The sequence below is a fragment of the Myotis nattereri genome, assembly GCF_964212035.1.
Source record: "Myotis nattereri genome assembly, chromosome: 16".
In the NCBI taxonomy this organism is placed as follows: Eukaryota; Metazoa; Chordata; class Mammalia; order Chiroptera; family Vespertilionidae; genus Myotis; species Myotis nattereri.
Genome location: NC_138091.1, coordinates 19,012,566 through 19,033,381, shown reverse-complemented (window position 1 = coordinate 19,033,381; position 20,816 = coordinate 19,012,566).

Sequence of the window (20,816 nt, the reverse complement as noted above, 5' to 3'; positions counted from 1 at the left end):
TTCTTTTGGGGAGTCTTGCCCCTGCTTGAGGCTTAACCACCGCGTGCTCCTTAGTAATTACCACCCTCTGTCTGCAACCAGCCATGATATGGGAGTCCCACATCTCCCTATTTCCAACCTTTAGAGCCTGGGCCTCAGGAGCCCTAAAACTCAGCATATCCCACCTATGCCAAGTGCATGACTCTTCCTGTACCTCCCCCTGAGAACACATTTCCCCCAGACCCTTCCTGCCTCTGCCTGCTGATGCCTCCCCCATTGTAATTCTGTCGTCTAACTGGATTTCCCTCCCCACCCCGGTCCCAGGGCACTTAGCACTATTGGTGCCTATATGCTGACTGGTGTGATTTTTATTTAATGTCTGTTTTATTCAACACCATATGTCCACCAGCACGTTTTACGGCGCCTGGTTCAGTGTGTGCACGCCTAACATTTTCTCTGGGATGTGTGAATGAAGGCAGGTGAACCACTTCAGGACAACACAACTGCTTGAAAGAGAATATCTCAGGGTGAGGGCACGGGCTCCGGAGCCAGCCTGCCCGCATCCTCTCCCGGCCCTGCCTCCCCCTGGCTTTGTGCCTTAGGCAGGCTGCCCTCTTGGGCTCATTTTTTTCATAAATGGAGAGACTAACGCCAACTCTGGTTTCAAAGGGCTGCTTTGTAAATGACATGGGTTAATGCTCAGCGAGTGCTTCCCACAACGCTCTGACGTGTAGTAGGCAATCAGTAACGATTTCCTTTTGCAATTAGATGGCAAGTATAATAAATACTCAGTGGCAGGAGCAATGGGGGAACCTTCACCCAGGAGGTAGCATTTGAACTGAGACTTCAAGGCTAAGTAAAAAGTTGCCAGGTAAGCAGTGGAAGCCAGTCAAAATCACCAATGAATAAGAACGTATTAAAATTGTTGAGGAAAAAAATCCCAAGGTAATTCAGGAATACTGGAAACTAAAGTACAACAGGAAAAAAAAAAGCTAAATAAATGGGAAGGTTATACCAAGTTCATGGTGGGAAGACTAAACATTGTAAACATTTTCATGTCTCTCAAATTAATCTGTAAATTCTAAATACAGTCCCAAAAGAATTTTTATTTGACAAACTAAATGTAAAATTCAAACTTTTTAAAAATATATTTTTAATTGATTTTAGAGAGAGAGGAAGGGAGAGAGAGAAAAAAAACGCATGGATATGAGAGAGAAACATAGATGGATTGCCTCCAGCACACACCCTGACCAGGGATCAAACCCAAAACCTGGGCATGTGCCCTGACCAGGAAACGAACAGGCAGCCTTTTGGTGCATGGAGAACCATGCTCAACCCACTGAGCAACACCGGCCAGGACTAACTCCAATCTTTTTGTTGTTGTTGTTTTTTGTTAATCCTCACCAGAGGATATTTGGCCATTGATTTTTTTTTTTTTTAAGAGAAAGAGTGGAAAGGAGGGAGAGAAATAGAGAGAGAGAAACATGGATGTGAGACACACATCCTTTGGTTGTGTAGCCACCCAGTCAGGGATGGAGCTGGGACCAAGATGCATGCCCTTGACCAAAATCGAACCTGCGACCTTTAGTCTGCAGGCCAATGCTCTACCCATTGAGCCAAATCAGCTAGGGCTAATATTGAAACTTTTTCAGGAATACATAAGACACTTCTGGAGAAGTGGAGTGGAAATTGCTTATCTGAATTCAAGATTCACAAAGCTATAGTAATTAATGTAAGCATTAACTATTGGAATAAGGACAGAAAAATATATCAGTAGCATAGCATGAAGAGCCTAGAAACAGACCCATGCTTACACGGAAACTTGATATACTACAGAGATTGCATGGACTATTTGATGCTTACTGGCAGCTGCCGGACCAACTGGTTTTAAGCAGTAGAGAGATCTTTCTTTCACTAAAAATGTTAATCACATAAGAAAGTTTGATCATAATATGTAATCATTTAATAAAGTTATTCTTTTTTATTCGAGTCATTTAATTATTCTCATAAGCTGAAATAAGAGTTCAATTTATGCATACAAATTTGTTTACCAAAGAAATGCTCTGCTTTTATCATTCTTCCACTTCACAAATAGCTTAAAATTTAGCCACATTATTACATCTCATGATAACAAACGAAGTAATGAAAAGGAGCATGTCAGTTTACATCTTATAGTGATTAACTTATCATAAAGAGTATTAATTCGGTGTCCATCATTTTATCTCAATGTGGCTGCTTTTTGTAACCTATCATCAGGATGTGTTCTATATTTTATTTCTTGGGTTTTAAAAATAGTATTTCTCAAAATATGAATCCAAACACTAGAACATATTTTTTGAACTTAAAAATAAATAATTCCCTAACTACAAAAGGGACATACATAAATCAAAATTATTTTAGAATATCATAGTATATAAATTGTGAGGCAGTTCTCATTTGTATATGAATAATTTAATAGAATTTTCATCTTAAAACTGAGGTAGTAAAAATCTATTTTAGGTATAAGATTTTTAAAGTAGGTGTGTTTTATCAATTAAGTTTTAATATGCAGTTGTTACTTTCTGGTCAGAATTAATTGAGTTTGATATAACATCTCTCTACAAAGTCATTGATTTACAAAACCATCCATTAAGCAAAAGGACGGATTTCCAAAACAGTCAGCTTCCAAAAATACACCCAATTAATTTTTTATTAAGAAAAATTAGCATATAACATTAGTTTCAGGTGCACAATATAATGATTCTATATTTGTATATATTGCAAAATAATCAGTACAATAAGTTTAGTTATCCATCAATATACATAGTCACAAAACTTTTTTTCTTGTGATGAGAACTTATAAGATCTATTCTCTTAGCAATTTTCAAATATACAATTCAGCATTATCTATACTACTAAAAGGGTAATATGCTAATTAGACCGGACGTCTTCCGAACGTCCTTCCAGACAAAGCTGCAGCAGCTGCTGTGAGGGCCGGCCCGAGGCTCAGGCAGCCGCAGAAGCTGGCAGTGGCAGCAGCAGGTGCGTGATGGGGCATCACCTTCCCCTGATCGGCCTGGTTGCCTCCCACAGAGGGAGCCCAGAGGCAGCAGCAACGAGGGGGTCATGAGTGCGGTGCCTTTCCATAATCAGCCAGTTGCCTCCCACAGAGGGAGGCTAGACTGTGGCTTAGGCAATAATGCTAAGCTGTCAGTAGGGCTCCCAGACTGTGAGAGGGGGCAGGCCGGGCTGGGGAACCCCCCCCCTAAAGTGCACGAATTTTTGTGCACTGAGCCTCTAGTTTATAATAATTACCATGCTGCATATTATATCCCCTTGATTGATTTATTTTATAATTGGAAATGTGTAACTTTTACTCCCTTCACCCATTTTGCCCACCATCCCACCCTGCCTCTAGCAACCACTATCTATTCTCTGTACTATAAGTTCTCTTTTTTCAATTCCACATATAAATGAGATCATCTGGTACTTGATTCATTCATACTGGATAGCTACTGTTGCATTGGCTATTGTCATTTTTTTATTTGACGATCTAGGAGAAAAGAGGTCTGTGTTCCCTGATTAAAAAGTCAGGTAGTGCATAAAAAATTCTTGCAGCACACCAGTTGAAAAATCACTGCTTTAATCTATTTTTTTTTGTCTTTTTAAAAATTTATTAGGATGACATTGGTTAATAGGGGCATATAGGTTCCAAGTGTACATTACTATGGTACATAATCTGTATATTGCATTGTGTACCACCAGCCCAAAGTCAAATCATCTTCCTTCACTATATATTTATCCTCTACCAAGCCTTCAACCAATTTCCTCTGGTAACCATCATACTGTTGTCTGTCCATGTCTGCGTTTCAGTTTTATATCCCACATATGAATCAAATCACATGGTTCTTAGCTTTTTCTGACTGACTTAATTTACTTAGCATAATATTCTCAAGGTCCATCCATGTTGTTGCAGATGGCAGTATTTCGTCTTTTCTTATGGCTGAGTGGTATTTCATAGTATACATGCACCACATCTTCTTTACCCAATCCTCCATTGAAGGATACTTTGGTTGTCTCCATGTCTTGGTCACTGTGAATAATGCTACAAAGAACATAGGGTGCATATATCTTTGCAAATACATGTTTTTATTTTTTTGAGTAGATACCCAGAGGAGGGATTGCTGGGTCCGTCATATGGTAACTCTATTTTTATTTTTTATTTTTTTGAGGAACCACCATACTGTTTTCCATAGTGGCTGTACCAGTTTACATTCCCAACAGCACTAAATGCGGGTTCCTTTCTCTCCACAACCTCTCCAACACTGGTTATTACGTGTCTTCTTGATATTAGCCATTCTTACAGGTGTGAGGCGGTGGTCTCTCATTATAGTTTTGATTGGCATTTCCCTAATAGCTAGTGAAGTTGAACATCTTTTCGTATATCTGATGGCTGTTTGCATGGCTTCTGGGGATTAATCCATTTTGAGTTCATTTCTGTGTGTGGTGTAAGACAGTGGTCCAGTTTCACTGTTCTGCATGTGGCTGTCCTGTTCTCCCAACACCATTTACTGAAGCAATTTTAGTTATAATTGCCGCACGCTAGAAACAATTCACATGTCCTCAACAAGTGAATAAACAGATAGTAAAATACTACTTAGCAGTAAAAAAAGTAAAAAAAATACTTGGTTGGATCTGAAGGCCATTGTGCTGAGTAGGGGGAAAACAATCTCGAAAGGTCACTTATTCCATCTCTATAATGTGTTGCAAGTGGAAATATTAGAGGGACCAGTGGTTGCCAGGGGTTGGAGTTGGGAGAGAATGTGACTATAAAAAGGCAATTAAGCAGTTTAATACCCTAATGGTGGGGATGGATACACGTATACATATGATAACATTTTATAGAATTACAGATACACATACACGCACAAACTGTGCATGTAAAAATCATTAAAGCGAGGGACAGTCTGTAGTTGACTTGCTAGTATTGTACCAGTGTCAATTTTCAGTTTTGAATAGTGCTCTGTGGTTATGCGGAATGATGTATTGGACCAACCTGGAGAACGGGGATAGGGGAACTCGGTCCTGTTTTTGCAACTCCTTATAAGTGAGACTATGCTAAAATTAAAAAATCATTTGTAATTGCAGTAAATAAAAAATATACTTTAGACTGATGAGTCCCGCTCCTCCCAGTTCATATTTTATGACTGACATCATAGCAAAGAAAACGGTATCACTGGTGAGATTGCGATGTGCATAAGGCATGCCTAGGAATGCAGTTGGGAACAGATTTCTTGGACCCTGAGTTTCTTTGTGCATATTTGGGCTGGATGCGTCTTTCTACAGAGAGGTTTGCTCCAACAACTGGTCCCAAAACTGGCGTCACTTGTTTCCACACTTTCGCTTGGGAACACTGTTGTATTTGTAAACAAGCTTGGGCTGCTAAAAAGTCAGGGCCTGATTTGCTCAGAGTCTTGGATGTTGCTATTCAAAGAAAGCCCTGGTCAGCTTTCACTAGGTGAGACTTGCAACGGCAAATATTTACTCCCGGCTGCAAGTTCACTGGGAGTCGGTGGTTTTTGCAACCCTGCTCCTGGCTGTGGGTGGCTGTGGGCAGCTCCATGCTCTCCCCACTCAGCACTGTGGGTCAGCTCCACCTGCTCCCTCATCCCAAAGACTCAGCCTGGGGAGGTGGACATCCTCAGGCGCCACTGCTCTCCTGCCAGGAAGCAGGAGCAAGAGGGCGGGTGGGACTTGCAGCACCTCCGAAGCCTCTGCTCCCTGCAGCCGCCTCACTTCTCTGCCCGTCTATTAGCCAAAGCAAGTCCACGGCCAAGTCCAAAGTCAATGTGGTGGGGAAATGTCCTCTGCTTCGCCGAAGGATTGCAAAGGTGGGGAGGGAATTAATAATTGTAAGCAAACAATATGACCTACTGTGAGGAAACCAAGGTGTTTCCACTTGGATGCTCTATCCAAAAAACAAGACATGGTTGTGGCAGGTGGTTTTATTTCCTTGAAGCAAATAAAGGGCACAGGGGATTCGCATCCAGAGTTCGGACTCCCCAAAGGGAGGCTTTCCATTGGGTATACAGGCTGGGTGTCCCCCAAAATGTATACACACTAACAGCTGATAGCTCAATTTTGAAAATGAAATGTATTTTAATAAACACTGCCTTTATAATTCTTCTGAGTGCTGTATACATTTTGGGGGGGGCACCCTATATATACTATTTGGTCAGTTACATGTTGATTTCTTCTTAGCAGTTGGCTGTTTTCATCAGTTGAATTCCTGTCAGCTTATTCTGTTTAGAGCTGCATCTTCAAAATACTATGCTACATTTTAAGATTTAGCAAGAAATAACATTTAGTTAGACCTTCCCAGACCTTGAGACCCTCTTCCCATCTGACACTACTACACAGGATAAATATTATTAAGTCCGGGAAATGATACTTATATCTTTTAAAAGTCGTGTGTGGACACACGATCAACTTACGTGAGTTATCTGAACTCTGGTACTTGAGTTACACAAATTCAGACGTGAGATGTTATTACAGGAATTGCAAATTATCATAGGTATTCAAATTGGAAAATTGAAATGACTTTTTTTTAAATAGAAAGTGAATATCTGATTTGGATAATTAATTTGACAATAAGGCTGACTTTGCTTGTTTGTTGCTCTTTGTTTTATATCCCACATATGAGTGAAATCATACATTTGACTTATTCACTTAGCATGATATTCTCAAGATTCACCCATATTGTTGCAGCTGTCAGTATTTCATCTTTTTATGGATGAGTCGTATTCCATTGTAAAAATCTATACCTCTTCTTTATCCAATCATCCATTGAAGGACCCTTAGGTGGTTTCCATATTTTGGCTATTGTGAATAATGGTGGAATGAACATTGGGGTACATATACCAATAGTATTACCATAAAGTTAATTTAAAAATTCATAAAGATCACTTTACCAATTAAGTTATATAGAAGATGTTTCCGATAAATGAGTTAAACTAAATTTGTATTCCAGTGTTTTAACACAAATACAATGAAAGCACAAGAGCGAAGGTGCTTAGAGCTCACATCTATAGCAAGAAAGAAGAGACTCAATGCTGGATCCTGCTTTATCCGGGTAAATAAGTCGCATTCGTCCTTGGTTCATTGATAACAAAAAACCATCAACCTTAATGTGCTGCCTTTCTGATCAAATTTCACTTTTATATAATAATTATAAAAACCTATGTTATATTTATGTTACTTTGGTCAAATGATACTAGTAATTGTTGTCAAAGCTCAAAACAGAAGAAAAATTTAACATTTAGAGTCTTACTGTCATAAGAAACTTTAAAACATGAGTATTTCTATTCATACATATATTTTTACTGTAGAAAATATGATTGGAGGAACAATAGAGGACTTCAAATGAAAAATATGAGCTAAGTGGAATGGACGGATAAGATACATGGGAAAAATAACTATAAAATTTTGGTCTGTGGAGGAAGAGTTCATTTGAAAATTTTTAAAGTGGGTAATAGCAAGTATCAAGTTACCATGCGGTTTAGATTCTATTGGATACATCTTGAAAAGTGAAGTAACAGTTTTATTTTTAAATATTTATAATAACAAGACATGACATTCTTTGCAACTATAAGTTTGAACCATATGAATTTTTAATATGCAACCATTTTCAGCCAACAAATATGGGAAATTCATAAGGTTCAAGTTAATATTTAAAGTTACGACTTAAAAGTTTTAGGTGTCAACTTAAAAATGTAGAAAAAGATACGTAATTTTTTCAAAATTAGCTTAGGGAGCATATAAGACAAGAAGTTCAAAGACCACCTCCAAAAAAAAAAAAAAACACCAAAAAACAAATTTCTTTTGCATATATGTACAAGGAGTCATATAAAAGAAAATTATGGTCATAGTTTTTGCAAGAGCAAAATAAATGGAAACATCTAATAACAGGAGAATGAAAAAATAAATTGGGGTATTTTCATAGCAAATATTTATATAACAGAAAAAAATGAAGGAATTAGAGGTACACACATTAATATGACCGAAATATAAATACTTGATGAAATCTTATAGTATTTGGTGAAAGAAAGAAGTCACAGAAGAATATTTGGAGAGTGATAATATTTATAAAATTTAAAACATTCACATAATACTACATTTTGTTTAGGGATACAAACAGAAGTAGCAAAATTATAAAGAATCTATATATATAAAAGGCTAAGTAACCGACCGTACGTCCGACTAACTGGTCCACCAACTGGCCGGTACATATGACACGAACTGGCAATTTAAAAATAAACATTGAGCCCTGACCGGTTTAGCTCAGTGATAGAGCGTCGGCCTGCGGTCTAAAGGGTCCCAGGTTCAATTCCGGTCAAGGGCATGTACCTTGGTTGTGGGCACATTCCCAGTAGGGGGTGTGCAGGAGGCAGCCGATCGATGTTTCTCTTTCACTGATGTTTCTAGCTCTCTATCCCTCTCCCTTCCTCTCTGTAAAAAATCAATAAAATATATTTAAAAAAATAAAAATAAACATTGACTCACACATGCATGATACATATAAAGCTCTCGCTGGCACCAATCGCACATGTGTGCTTCAATCTGTCATTATCAATTGTGAATTTGGTTGTTTTTATATCATATTTTTGTTGATTTTATTTCATGTTTTTGTTGTTTTTATATCATGTCTTTGTTGTTGTTATATCAGGTTGTTATTGTTTATTAATCAATTTATATATTATTTTCATATACATTTTACTAATTTTCTCTCATCTCTGACACTTCTATTATAGAGAAAGAGTGAATAGCAGCAATATTAAAAATATTTCTTCTGCCCTGGCTGGCTTGGCTCAGTGGATGGAGCATCGGCCTACGAACTGGGGGGTCCTGGGTTCGATTCCGGCTGAGGGCACATGCCTGGGTTGCGGGCTCATTCCCCGGTGGGGGGTGTGCAGGAGGCGGCCGGTCGATGATTCTCTCTCATCATTGATGTTTCTATCTCTCTCTCCTTCTCCCTTCCTCTCTGAAATCAATAAAGAAATGTATTTTAAAAATATATATATTTCTTCTAATTAATTTCCTTTCAATGTGCAGGAATCCGTGCACTGGGCCACTAGTATCAGTATAAATAAATACCAAATTTAACCTAGTTTTAACCTGTAGGGAGGCCTATGATTTTAACTGGGTATGGATACAGACATACTTTTCCTTTATGCTTTTAACATATTTTAAATACTACAAAATAAATGTTCGTAACATTTTTAAAGGGGCTTGCACACATTTAATGCTAGAAAAGCTTTGGTGAGGTTCAGGGTATAAGATAAAGGAAAAATATTTCAGACAATATAAGAATAGCTAATGTCCCCTCTTCCTGAAAATTTAATTCTCCAAAATCCATTTTTGGGGGTGCGTGGGGGGGAGTGGTATAGTTAGAGAACAGCACACGGGTGGAAAAGCTGTACTGTGTTTTTAAGTTAGGCCAGTTTCCTTTGATCACTGTGTCTATAAATGATGTCGGTATTAAAATGTGAACCTTGATCCCTTTTCCAAATTGATGCTGGGTCCAAAGTTTTATGTCCTGCTTGACTGGCTGCAAACCTGACACCACAGATTCCTTTGAGCTGAGTGAGGATTCAAACTTTCCCCTTTGCTCTAATTATTCTCTTATCACCTACTTGTGAACATTTTCAAACATATGGAAAAGGTGCATGAGTAGATAAGCCTAATTTTATATGCATTGTTCCTGAAAAATAGGAAAATACGCTCTTATTTTTAGGAGGTTGACATAATCTCAACACCAAAACCAGCCAAGGGCAGTTCATAATAGGAAAGCTATAGACCGAGTTCACAGATAAACACACAAAGGTCCTACAAAAATCACCACCAAATCCAACCCAGCAAAGCATCAAAAATATCTATATTCCACACCCATCCTTCATTTACAGTTTGGCTGACTATAGAATTCGACGCTGAAAATCATTTCCCTCAAAAACTTACAGGCTAGCTCTAGCCGGCTTGGCTAGGTGGATAGAGCGTCAGCCTGCAGACTAAAGGGTCCCAGTTTCGATTCTGGCCGAGGGCACATGCCTGGGTTGCAGGCTCGATCCCCAGTAGGGGGTGTGCAAGAGGCAGCCGATCAATGATTCTCTCTCATCATTGATGTTTCTATATCTCTCTCCTTCTCCCTTCCTCTCTGAAATCAATAAAGAAACATAGATTTTTTAAAAATTAAAAAAAAACTTAAAGGCTTTTTTCTCTTGGTTTTTTTTTGTTTGTTTGTTTGTTTGTTTTGTTTTTTGTTTTTACTTTTAGTGTCACTATCTAAAAAGTCTAAGTACATTCTTGCTCTTGCTTTAAAAGAAAAAAAAACGCTGTATTTTTTTCCTCTCTGGAAACTCACAGGATCTTCTCCTGTACCCAGTGGTCTGAAATTTCATAGAGTCTTTTTTTACAGGATCTTGACTTCCCTTGTGCTGAGCACTTGGAAGGCTCAGCGAACTGATATTCTTTAGTTGTGGAATTTTTTGCTTATTTAATTTTAATTGATTGATTTTAGAGAGCGTGGAAGAGAGAGAAAGAGAGAGACATCCATTTGTTGTCCCACTTACCTATGCATTCATTGGTTGATTCTTGCATGTGCCCTGACCAGGGATTGAACCCACGACCTTGGTATGTCGGGACAGTGCTCCAACTGACTGAGCTATCTGAGCAGAGCCTGAAAAAAGTTTTTTAAAGTTTTTTTTTAATGTTGTTTTTGTGGGTGTGGGTGTGTGTTTAGAGAGTGAGGAAGGGAGAGGGAGAGAAAAACACTGATGTGAGAGGGAACATTGATTGGTTGTCTCCTGAATGCCCTCTACTGGGGATTGAGCCCATAACCCAGCCATGTGCCCAGGAATTGAACCGGCAATCTTTTAGTTCAGGGGATGGTGCCCAACTGAGTCACACCAGCCTTGGTGAGCCTGGAAATTTTAAAAATTATTTCTTTGACTATTTCTTCCTCTCCATTTTCTTTATTTGTAAAAGTACCATTTACACATCTTTCTGAGTATATTAATGTCAGTTCTTTTGAGGACTTTTCATTATGATTTTGTTTTCAATGACAAAAAAATGGAAAATCATAAATCCTCATTTGCAGGTGAAGGGATTGACAACTTGGAGCATAGTCATACAACTAGATGCCTTTCAGCAATTAAAATAAATAAACTAGAGCTACATATTTGAATGTGGATAAATCTTAAAAACATAAGATAGTGTGGAGGTAAGTAAGCTGTAGAAATACATACATCACACACACACATACACATTTCACTCCATTTATACAAGGCCTAAGAGTATGCAAAAACAATATTATCTATTGTTTATGACCAGAAATATATGGTAAGTGTTTAAAAGCCATGCAAAGGAATAATAAATTCCAAGTGTACAAGAGTAGTTATATACGGGGAGGCAGGGAAACAGAATTGGGGTACACATTACATTTCAACTGCTAGTTCTAATATTTTCTTTCTTAAGCTGAGTAGTGGGCGAACAGATATTCTTTTTTAATATTTTTAAATAGTCATAATAATGTTTTTATTTATATAAAATAAGTGAGGGGGTTAATTTAAAAAATAAACATAAAGTTGATAGAAAGATCAAGTTTTATTTAAAACTAGGGGCTCATGCATGAATTGGGGCACCTTGAAAGGAACTGTGGGCCGCGAGGCTGTGATGGTCTTAGCCCATCCTCCATGGCCCCGGGTCCCCTATCTGCCGGCAGCCCTGCTCCCACTGCCGCCTCTCCCATGTGCCCGCTCGCCAGCAGTGGGTGCAAAGAATTTTCAGTAACCACCAGAGGCTCTCCCCGATGATGGCGACTGGCGCCCCGCCTTGGTCTGGTGCCCTGGGTCACCTACTCTACCCTCCTGCCCTGGCCGATGCCTGCCATGTTCTGCACTTGCCCCCTGGTGGTCAGCACACGTCATAGCGACTGGTTGTTCGGCTGTTCTGCCATTCGGTCTATTTCGTATTAGGGTTTTATATATAGATAGATAGGAATAAGAAGCCTGGAAAGTTGAGTCACTGCTTAAAAATGTTAGCAGAAACACAACACAGAACTACACAATAAAAAACAGGGATAGCAGAGAAGCTATCAACAAAGCCCCAGCTGTCATTTACAAGATGTGAGTAAATAAATAATCTAGCTTTGCATAAATTCTTTATTTTTTAATCCTCACCTGAGGATATTTGTTCCATTGATTTTAAGAGAGAGTGGAAGAGAGAGGAAAAAGACAGATAGAAACACGATGTGAGAGAAACACATTGATTGGTGGCCTCCTGCATGTCCCCGACCAGGGCCCAGAGAGGAGCCTGCAACCAAGCCCTTGACCAGAATTGAACCCGAGACCCTTCTGTCCACAGGCTGATGCTCTACCCACTAAGCCAAACCGACCAGAGCTAGCTTTGCTTAATTTCAACCAAAAAGGGATAGTGCCCTGAACATGATTGTACCAAAAACAATCAAGAAAGAATTGCAACAGAATGGGAATTGTGCAAGCAGGAGTTCCTTAGCAGCTGCAATGATTTCCCAAAAAGGGTGACTATGCTAACCTAATTTGGAGCTGATGTGTGCAGTCCTTTTCCTCTATCCTGGGAATGGTTCAGATGACCCTGGAGTATGGATGGAGGAAGAAGGCTTCGAGGTGAGTTTTGAATTGTATATAAATGGGAGTGTTCTCCCAACAACGTGCCCTAGTATTTCTTGATTCCTCTGAAAGTCTGGTGTTTCGTCCCACCAACAGGCTCCTGTAAGGTAAAATAAGCCTGTGCGCTCTGATCAGCATCACCTCACTTGCTTTTCCCATCAGAGTCCCCACAGGGAAGTGTCTCCAGAATGAAAGATGACAGAGTTCATGCTCTCAGCCGCATTTCTAACCCGGCCACGAATGCTTACCATGTGCTTATCACTGTGGCCGCCTGGCATCGCGTCTGCTCCCCCAGCCCCTTGTGGCACTGGAGGTGGAGATGCCCCAAGAAGGGACTAAAGCAAGATGTGCAACAGCACTGAGCTGATTATTTTAGCGACAGCTTAATTCCTCTGCCCACCCCACCTTTTCCCATTCCCCGGAGGCAGGCACTTGCAACAGTACTTCTAGTACTTTCTCCCAGTCCTTACCTCCATACTTCTAAATAAAATAACTACACAGACAAAAATGTCTTTCCTTATGCAGTTGAGAAAAGATATATAAAAAATAAATCAAATATATAGTATGATGGGGGGTGGGGGGGGGGACAAAGCATGCGAGTGGAATATAAACATCATGGGATGGGGCAGGAACGTTATATACAGTGGCCGGGAGAGGCCTTAACTTAGATGTGTCTTGTGAGAAAAGACCCGAAGGAGGTGAAGGCTTCCATTAGTGAACAATTACTGCGAATCCCACCTGTGGGAGGTGTGCCTGGTCAGTTCATTGCACGGCAATGAGGCCCGTGAGGCTGGAGTGGAGCGAGCAAGTGAGATAGGAGTGAGATATGAACGAGAAAGACACCGTTGTAGACAGCAACTCCAAATACGGCCACGTAATCGCCTATAGGACCGAGATTTCTATATATAATAGTTGTAAATTCTGGGGAAATAAAAAAAAATATTTAAATGAAAAAAACAAACATTTCCCTGAAGGCACTGAAGAGGAAACACACACACACACACACACACACACACACTTGCAAGAAAGCCTGATATTAGTTAACATGGGGGAAGAGAACTGGGTGAGTTTCCATTTTCAGATCTTTTAGTCTACAGGCAGGCCTCGTAAAGCTAAACAGAAAATCCTCATTCTTTCTCTGACGAAGGACCGGAGCACAACCACAGCAGCTAGAAAGGGATGGGGAAATGTCAGGGGGAAAGAGTGTCCTAGAAAAGGACCCTTAAATTCTGCATACAAACTCCTCCCAGACCCTGGATGATGCTGAATCACACATACATGAAACAGATTTAAACAACCTGGCTACAGGTAAAAATCTGAACTGAGATTTGAAATTCAGTCTGCATTTGCATCCAATCATTTAATTGCCTGCTTAAAAAACAACTCCATACTTTTCAGAGGACTATAACAGAACCCAGAATCTCTACAACATAATAGTCACAACGTACAAGATATAATCCCATATTGTTTGACAAGCAAAGAAAGAGATATGGGGGGGGGGGCATTATAAAAAGAATAATACAACACAACCAATACTATAAGTTGAACCATATGCTGTAATTAGTAGAAAAAGATCTTAAAACAGTTATAGTAACCACACTCATTGACATAAAGAAACATACTTATAATGAACAAACAGATAGGAAATCTCTGCAGATAAACACAAACTATAAAAATAAATCAAGTAGAAATTCTAAAATTGAAAAACACAATATCTAAAATTAAATATTAACACTAGATGGATGATGACAGAGAAGTCAGTGAACTTGAAACTAGATCAATAGAAATTATCCAATCTGAAAAAGAGAAAAAAAGTGGGGGAAAAATAGAGCAGAACCTCAGGGACTTGTGGGGAAATATTAAAATGTCTAACATACATTGAATCATCATTGTAGAAAAAGAGAGAAATAATGGGGCAGAAAAATATTTGCCAAAAATGACTGGAAAATTTTCTAAAATTTGGCAAAGCACATAAACTTAAAGATTTAAGAAACTGAACAAACCCCACGCAGGATAAATATGAAGAAAACTGTGCCAAGGCAAATCGTTATCAAGTTGCTGAAAACCCAAGATAAACAGAAAAGCAGCCAGAGAAAAATGACCAATTATACACAGGGGAACCGTGGACTTCTCACCAGTTATTTTGAAGAGCAGGCAACATTTTCAGTGTCTGAAAGAAAAGAAAAAACTGGCAACTCAGAATTCTATACCCAATGAAGAGAGTCTTCAAGAATTGAGACAAAAGAGTCCATTGCCAGAAGACCTGCACTGCAAAATGAATGATGTGCTTTGGGTTGAAGGGAAATGATAACAGATGGGAACTTGGATCTTCAATGAAAAACTCCAGACCTCGAGGCCTAGGTGCACTTCCTCGTTGCTGATCAGACAGCTCTGTGGCAGGAGGGGGCACATCCCTGAGGCCACGGAAGCTTCACGTGCTGGAGCCTGCCAGAGCCCACCCAGTGCATAGCCCCTTGGCCCGGCCTGGTTTGCATCCTTTATGATAAACTGTAATTATGAGTGTAGCACTTTCCTCAGTTCTGTGAGTCATTGCGGTGAATTATTGTACCTGAGGGGGTCATGGGAACTCCCAAATGTGTAGCAGGCTGATCAGAAGTGAGGGTGACCTGGGTACCCCCATGCTTGTGGCTCATACTTTAGGGGGTAGTGGGAACCTCAGAATTTGTAACCATTAGATTGGTGGCCTTATAAGAAGGAGAGTGGGATCTCTCTAGGGAGGGCCTTCTTGCTTTGTGCTCAGATATCCTTTTCTCAGAGTGTGTGTGTGTGTGTGTGTGTGTGTGTGTGTAAAGAGAGCTGGAGACAGAGAGAGAGAGAGAGAGAGAGAGAGAGAGAGAGAGAGAGAGAGAGAGATCTCACTCTACTTTTCATAAGGCCACCAATCTATTGGGAGGCTCACAGGGGAATCTGCTTCCTGGCCTGTGCAGCTTCCAGAGCTGCACCCTGCGGATCATGCCCCTTCAGCCACCTTCAAAGCCGCAGCATAACCTCTTCAAATCTCTCTCTGCTTTGTCATCACATTACCTCTCCTCTTCTGTCTTCTAGTCAAATATCCCTGTGCCTCCTTCCTTTTTAAAATATATTTTTATTGATTTCAGAGGGGAAGGGAGAGGGCGAGAAAGATAGAAACACCAATGATGACAGGGATCAATCTGGCAACCAGGGCATGTCCCCTGACCTGAAATCAAACCATAAACTCCCGGTTTGTAGGATGATGCTCAACCACTAAGCAACACGGGCCGGGCCCAAGTACGTATTTCTTAGCACAATTCTCCTGCTGCACACAGCTCCCCTGGCCTCAGCCACGTCCAGGACAAGCCAGCCAGTGTCCTGTGCAGACCCCACAAAGAATGGATAGGTCCCTCCCCGACCCCTGATACATCTTACACTCACTTCTATTTTAACATTTAAGACATTAATGTCTTAAGACACTCACATGACTGTCCTGCTGGACTTCTCAGGGCAGGGCCCGTGTCCTGTGTCTCTGTTAGGAGTTTGACACCCAGCACATAGTAGGGGCTTACTGTTTGTTACAAGAAAAAAAAAGGAGACTCTGAAAAACTCATTTCATCCTTCAAAGCTCTGCGTAGACAAGGCCCTGGAGCCTTTCCTGGTTGGCAAGGCCGAGTTAACCTGTCCCCCCTGCACAATCTGGAGGAGGCCTGCCTCACCCTCGGGGGCAGGGACAGGACCTGCTTCTTCCCGTGACCCGTTCAGCACAGACCAGGCCCCCACGGGCAGTCAGTAAAGGCAGAACTGGATTGCCCTTTGCATCTGACACCAGAGGAAGGGCACCATGACCTGACTGGTCAGCCGCCCGTGTCGCCAGGCTGAAACCACCACGGACTGGCCCGCTGGGTGTTTGCTGAGGAAGGGAACCCTGAAATAAATCCCAGCTTTAAAAGGAAACACACCCAACAGGTATTCTATTTATATGAACATCGGCTCCGTTTTTAGGTATCTGCCCTCCTGCCTCACCTCCCCAAGGTGGGCCCAGCCTCCCTCCCATGGGTGCCTCCACACCCCACCCAGTAATCATGGCCCTACCTGCCCCCACCTCTCCCCTGTTTGCTCTCTGGGGTTTCCCTCGATTGCAGGGTGTGAGCTTCCAGACGCCCAGAGGGCTGTCTCATGCCTGACCCCAGACTCCCTCCCTCTCAGACCTGCCCTCCTACTCCCAGAGTTCCCAAAGAGCAGGCAGACCCAGGGCCCTGGGCCCAGGTGGGGAGGGCAGGGCAGGACTCCATCTGCACTGGGCCCCCCACACCCCAAAACTGAGAGCAGGCAGATTGCTGTGGGTGCCCAGGAGCCAGGCCCCGCTCCTCCCAGGGCTCTGGCAAACCAGCAGGACCCCAGTCTCCAGTTTGACAAAAGTTGGGGTCCCCTTGGCACAGGCTTTGGAGTCAGGCTCATGGTCCTGCTCCAGGCTCCACCAGGGCTGCCAGCGTTCAGACAACTCGCCTCCCTCCCTAACCTCTCCCAGCCTCGGACCCTCCAGCTGAACAGAGACACATCCATCCGCTGAGAGGAGCACCACGAGGCTGGAGAGGCCGCTCTGGCAGGGGCTGCATGGGAAACCCCACGGGGTAAGGGTTCACATTGCAGAACAGCAGCTGGATGTGTCCCGTGTGCTTATCGGGTAATAACCCCTGGGCACCAGCCTTGGCTGTCAGCCCCTCTCCAATCTCACCCTCACCCTCACCCGCTCCATCAGCTCCCTGCCCCAAAGACCCTGCGCCACCCGCCCTCTGGCAAGGTTCCCGCTGCTCATGGAGGCCCGGGCGGCAGGGGTGCCAGGGACCCTCCACATCCAGCAGCTCCTCCAGCCTGAAACCAGGTTCTGGGCAGAGAGCAGGGCCAGCCCTGGGCGGGGGTTCCTGGGAAACTTCGGAGCCTCCCTCAGCTCAGCGCTCAGGCAGGCACCCAGCTCACCACAGCTGCGGCGCAGAGAGCCAGGCCTCCGCCAGGGACAGTAAACTGAGAAGCCTGCAGCTATAAATGTGAAGTGGCGAACCGCAGGACACTGCCATGGCCCCATGGGGCCTGCCGCCTGCCGCCCTGGGAGCCGCAGGGCCCCCCGGCCAAGCCTCCCAACAGCCCAGACCTGCCTGCTGCGTGTCCCCACGTAAAAGTAAGCATTAATATATGAAAAATATCATTGCATTAGGTAGGATGAATCAATATTGTCAAGATGTAATCTCTCACCTAAACCAATATATAAATCTTTTCCTCCAATTCATTCATTCATTCATTCATTCATTCATTCACTTAATATTTATGGAGCACCTTATGTACCAGGTGTGTTCTCAGCACAGGAGAGAACAAAATAGATAAAAATCTTGGCCCTTGTGGGACTTACACTCTTAAAGGAGGAGGAGAGACAAACAAAATAACGGCCTAAAGGAGTAAATTATATAGTATTTTAGGAGATGAAAAGCAAAATAAAGGAACATCAGGAACAGTATAGAGAGTGTGGGGAAGGCAGGGGAACTGTGGTCTGAAATAGGCTGAGAAGGAACATTGGAGCAGAGATTTAGAGGAGGCAGGAGTGTTCTCTGCCCGCTCTAGGAACGCTGAGGAGAGCCGTGCAGCTAATCAGAGCGAGTCCCTCCGACGTTTGGCACTGCCTGCCCACATTTTGCATTGTCACAACCGGGGAGGGGGGCATGGGGGGTGCAGGGTTGCTATTGGCATCTGGTGAATAGAAGCCAAGATGCTGCTGAATACCCGCCAGTGCACAGAACTGCTCCCGACAAAAAAGGAATTATTAGGTCCCAATGCCAATAGTGCTGAGGTCAGAAATCCTGGAGGGAGAAGGAAACAGTAGTAGGAGAGAGCGCCAGAGGGGTAAAGGCCAAGCAGGTTGTTTTTGAAACTAGAGAAAGCTGATTCAGAAATTCTTATGGAAAAATATGTGAGAATAGGTAGGGGGAATAAATTAAAAAGAATAAACAGTAACTAGCTTCACCAGAGCTTAACATAGACTATAAATTCCTGTGACAAATGACTAATTTCCTTAATATATAAAGAGTTCTTACAAATGAGTAAGAAAAGGCCTTTAAAAAACACTCAAAAATGAGAACAAAGACAGGGAGTTTACAAAAAAGATACACAAATGGATCATGAATATGTGAAAAATGTTCAATGTTATTTGCAAATCATGAGATGGCATTTTTCAACTATCAGCAGAGACTGGGAAGTTTGATACACACAGAGTCGCTAAGGGTGTGGGAGGGTAAGGTCTCAGGCACAATTCTTGAGAATATATCCTGGCACTACATCTTTGGAGAGCAGTTTGGCAATATCTGTCCCGTATGTAAATACACACACTCCCTGAGCCAGCACTTCATTCTAGGAAAGTATTGTGCTCACATAGGCACACACAGACGCAAACACAGACGTGTTTAATTACAGTACCTACAAGCCCAGTGCATGAATTCATGCACATGAAAAGGAAATTAGTTAGAAGAAATATCTTAATATCGCTATTCACCCTTTCTCTATAACAGAAGTGTCAACCAAATTCACTATCGACAATGAGAGATGGAAACACACATGTGCGACTGGGCCAGCGGGAGTTTTAATGTGTCGCGCATGTGCGAGTCAACTTAGCCTTTTATAGATATAGAATAAACTTGCTTAATTAGACCTGCTTTCTGATTTAGCTAAACTTTTTCTAGCCCAACGAAGCACCCCAACTTCTCTTTCAGGTAATGTCAGCAACACAGCAGTAAATATCAACATGAATCAGATTATTATTGTAGATCACGCAGGGAGAACAAAGGGTGAAATATTTAGCTGCAGCAGTGTTTGGCTATATTCTGTGCAGTGAGAAAACCTGAAGTCATTTTCAAGGTCCACCATTTCTTACTTCTTTTCAGTTGGGTCAAGTTTCTAAACTTTCTAAATCTCCATTTTCCCGCTAAGGAAAAGAAAATAGGATTCCACCAGGCCTCGTACCTACCTACTCCAAGTCTTTTGTGAGGATCAAATGAGATGAGGCACGGGAAAACGCTTCACAGACATTTGGTTAAAGTGTAAAATGTTTCCACCTGTGTTCCTGGGCTGAAGAAACTCCAAGGAGACTAGTCGCTAGGGAGGGGAAGCGGGCGTTGCTACATGACATCATTACCCGGCACCCACAGAGACCGTTTCTGGGCTGGGCTGGCTGTGGGCCACATTTTGCGCCATGAGGTCTTGGCAGCGTTGGCTGCGATTTGGTGGGGTGTCGCTCCGGGGGGTGGTGGCGGGGCCTGTGTCCCACTTGGGGGAAGCCGCGTGTTGGTTTATTGGCGCCAGGTCCGCGGTGCCGGCCAGTGCGCCTGATGGCAGCTCCTGCATTGAGAGTCTGCCCCCTGTGGTCAGTGCAGGTCATAGGGACCAGTCAGACTATAGGAGGGACACTTAGCATACCAGTCTTTTATATATATAGGTTCACAAAGGCTGGCAACTACCCAAACGCCCATCAGTACGCACTTGTTCCTTATATGGTCTAGACCAGGGGTGGGCAAACTTTTTGACTCGAGGGCCACAATGGGTTTTTAAACTGGACCGGAGGGCCAGAACAAAAGCATGGATGGAGTGTTTGTGTGAACTAATATAAATTCAAAGTAAACATCATTACATAAAAGGGTACGGTCTTTTTTTTTTTTTTTTTTTTTTTTTTTTAGTTTTATTCATTTCAAACGGGCCGGATCCGGCCCGCGGGCTGTAGTTTGCCCACGGCTGGTATAGACGCACAATGGAATGTTATGCAGCTCTTAAAAAGACTGAGGCTTACTCGTGGGCATACATCCAAGAGAAAAGAAAACATGTCCTCAAAGAAACTTGTTCAGAGAATTTAATAACATCTTTCTTCATAATAGCCCCAAACTGGAACAACCTGAATGCCCATGAAAGGAGAGCAAACAAATTGTGGCTTATCCATACAGTGGAACACTCCTTAGCAACAATAATAAAAGGCATGAGTGGATACACACCACAACAGGACGGATTTCAAAAGCATTTTGTTAATCACACACAAAAGAGTATGTACTGTAGGGTTCCATTCATATAAAGTCTAACAGGCAAAACTAAGCCATGGAAACAGAAGTCAGAACAGCGGTTGCCTGGGGAAGGTGCAGATTCCTGGAAGGG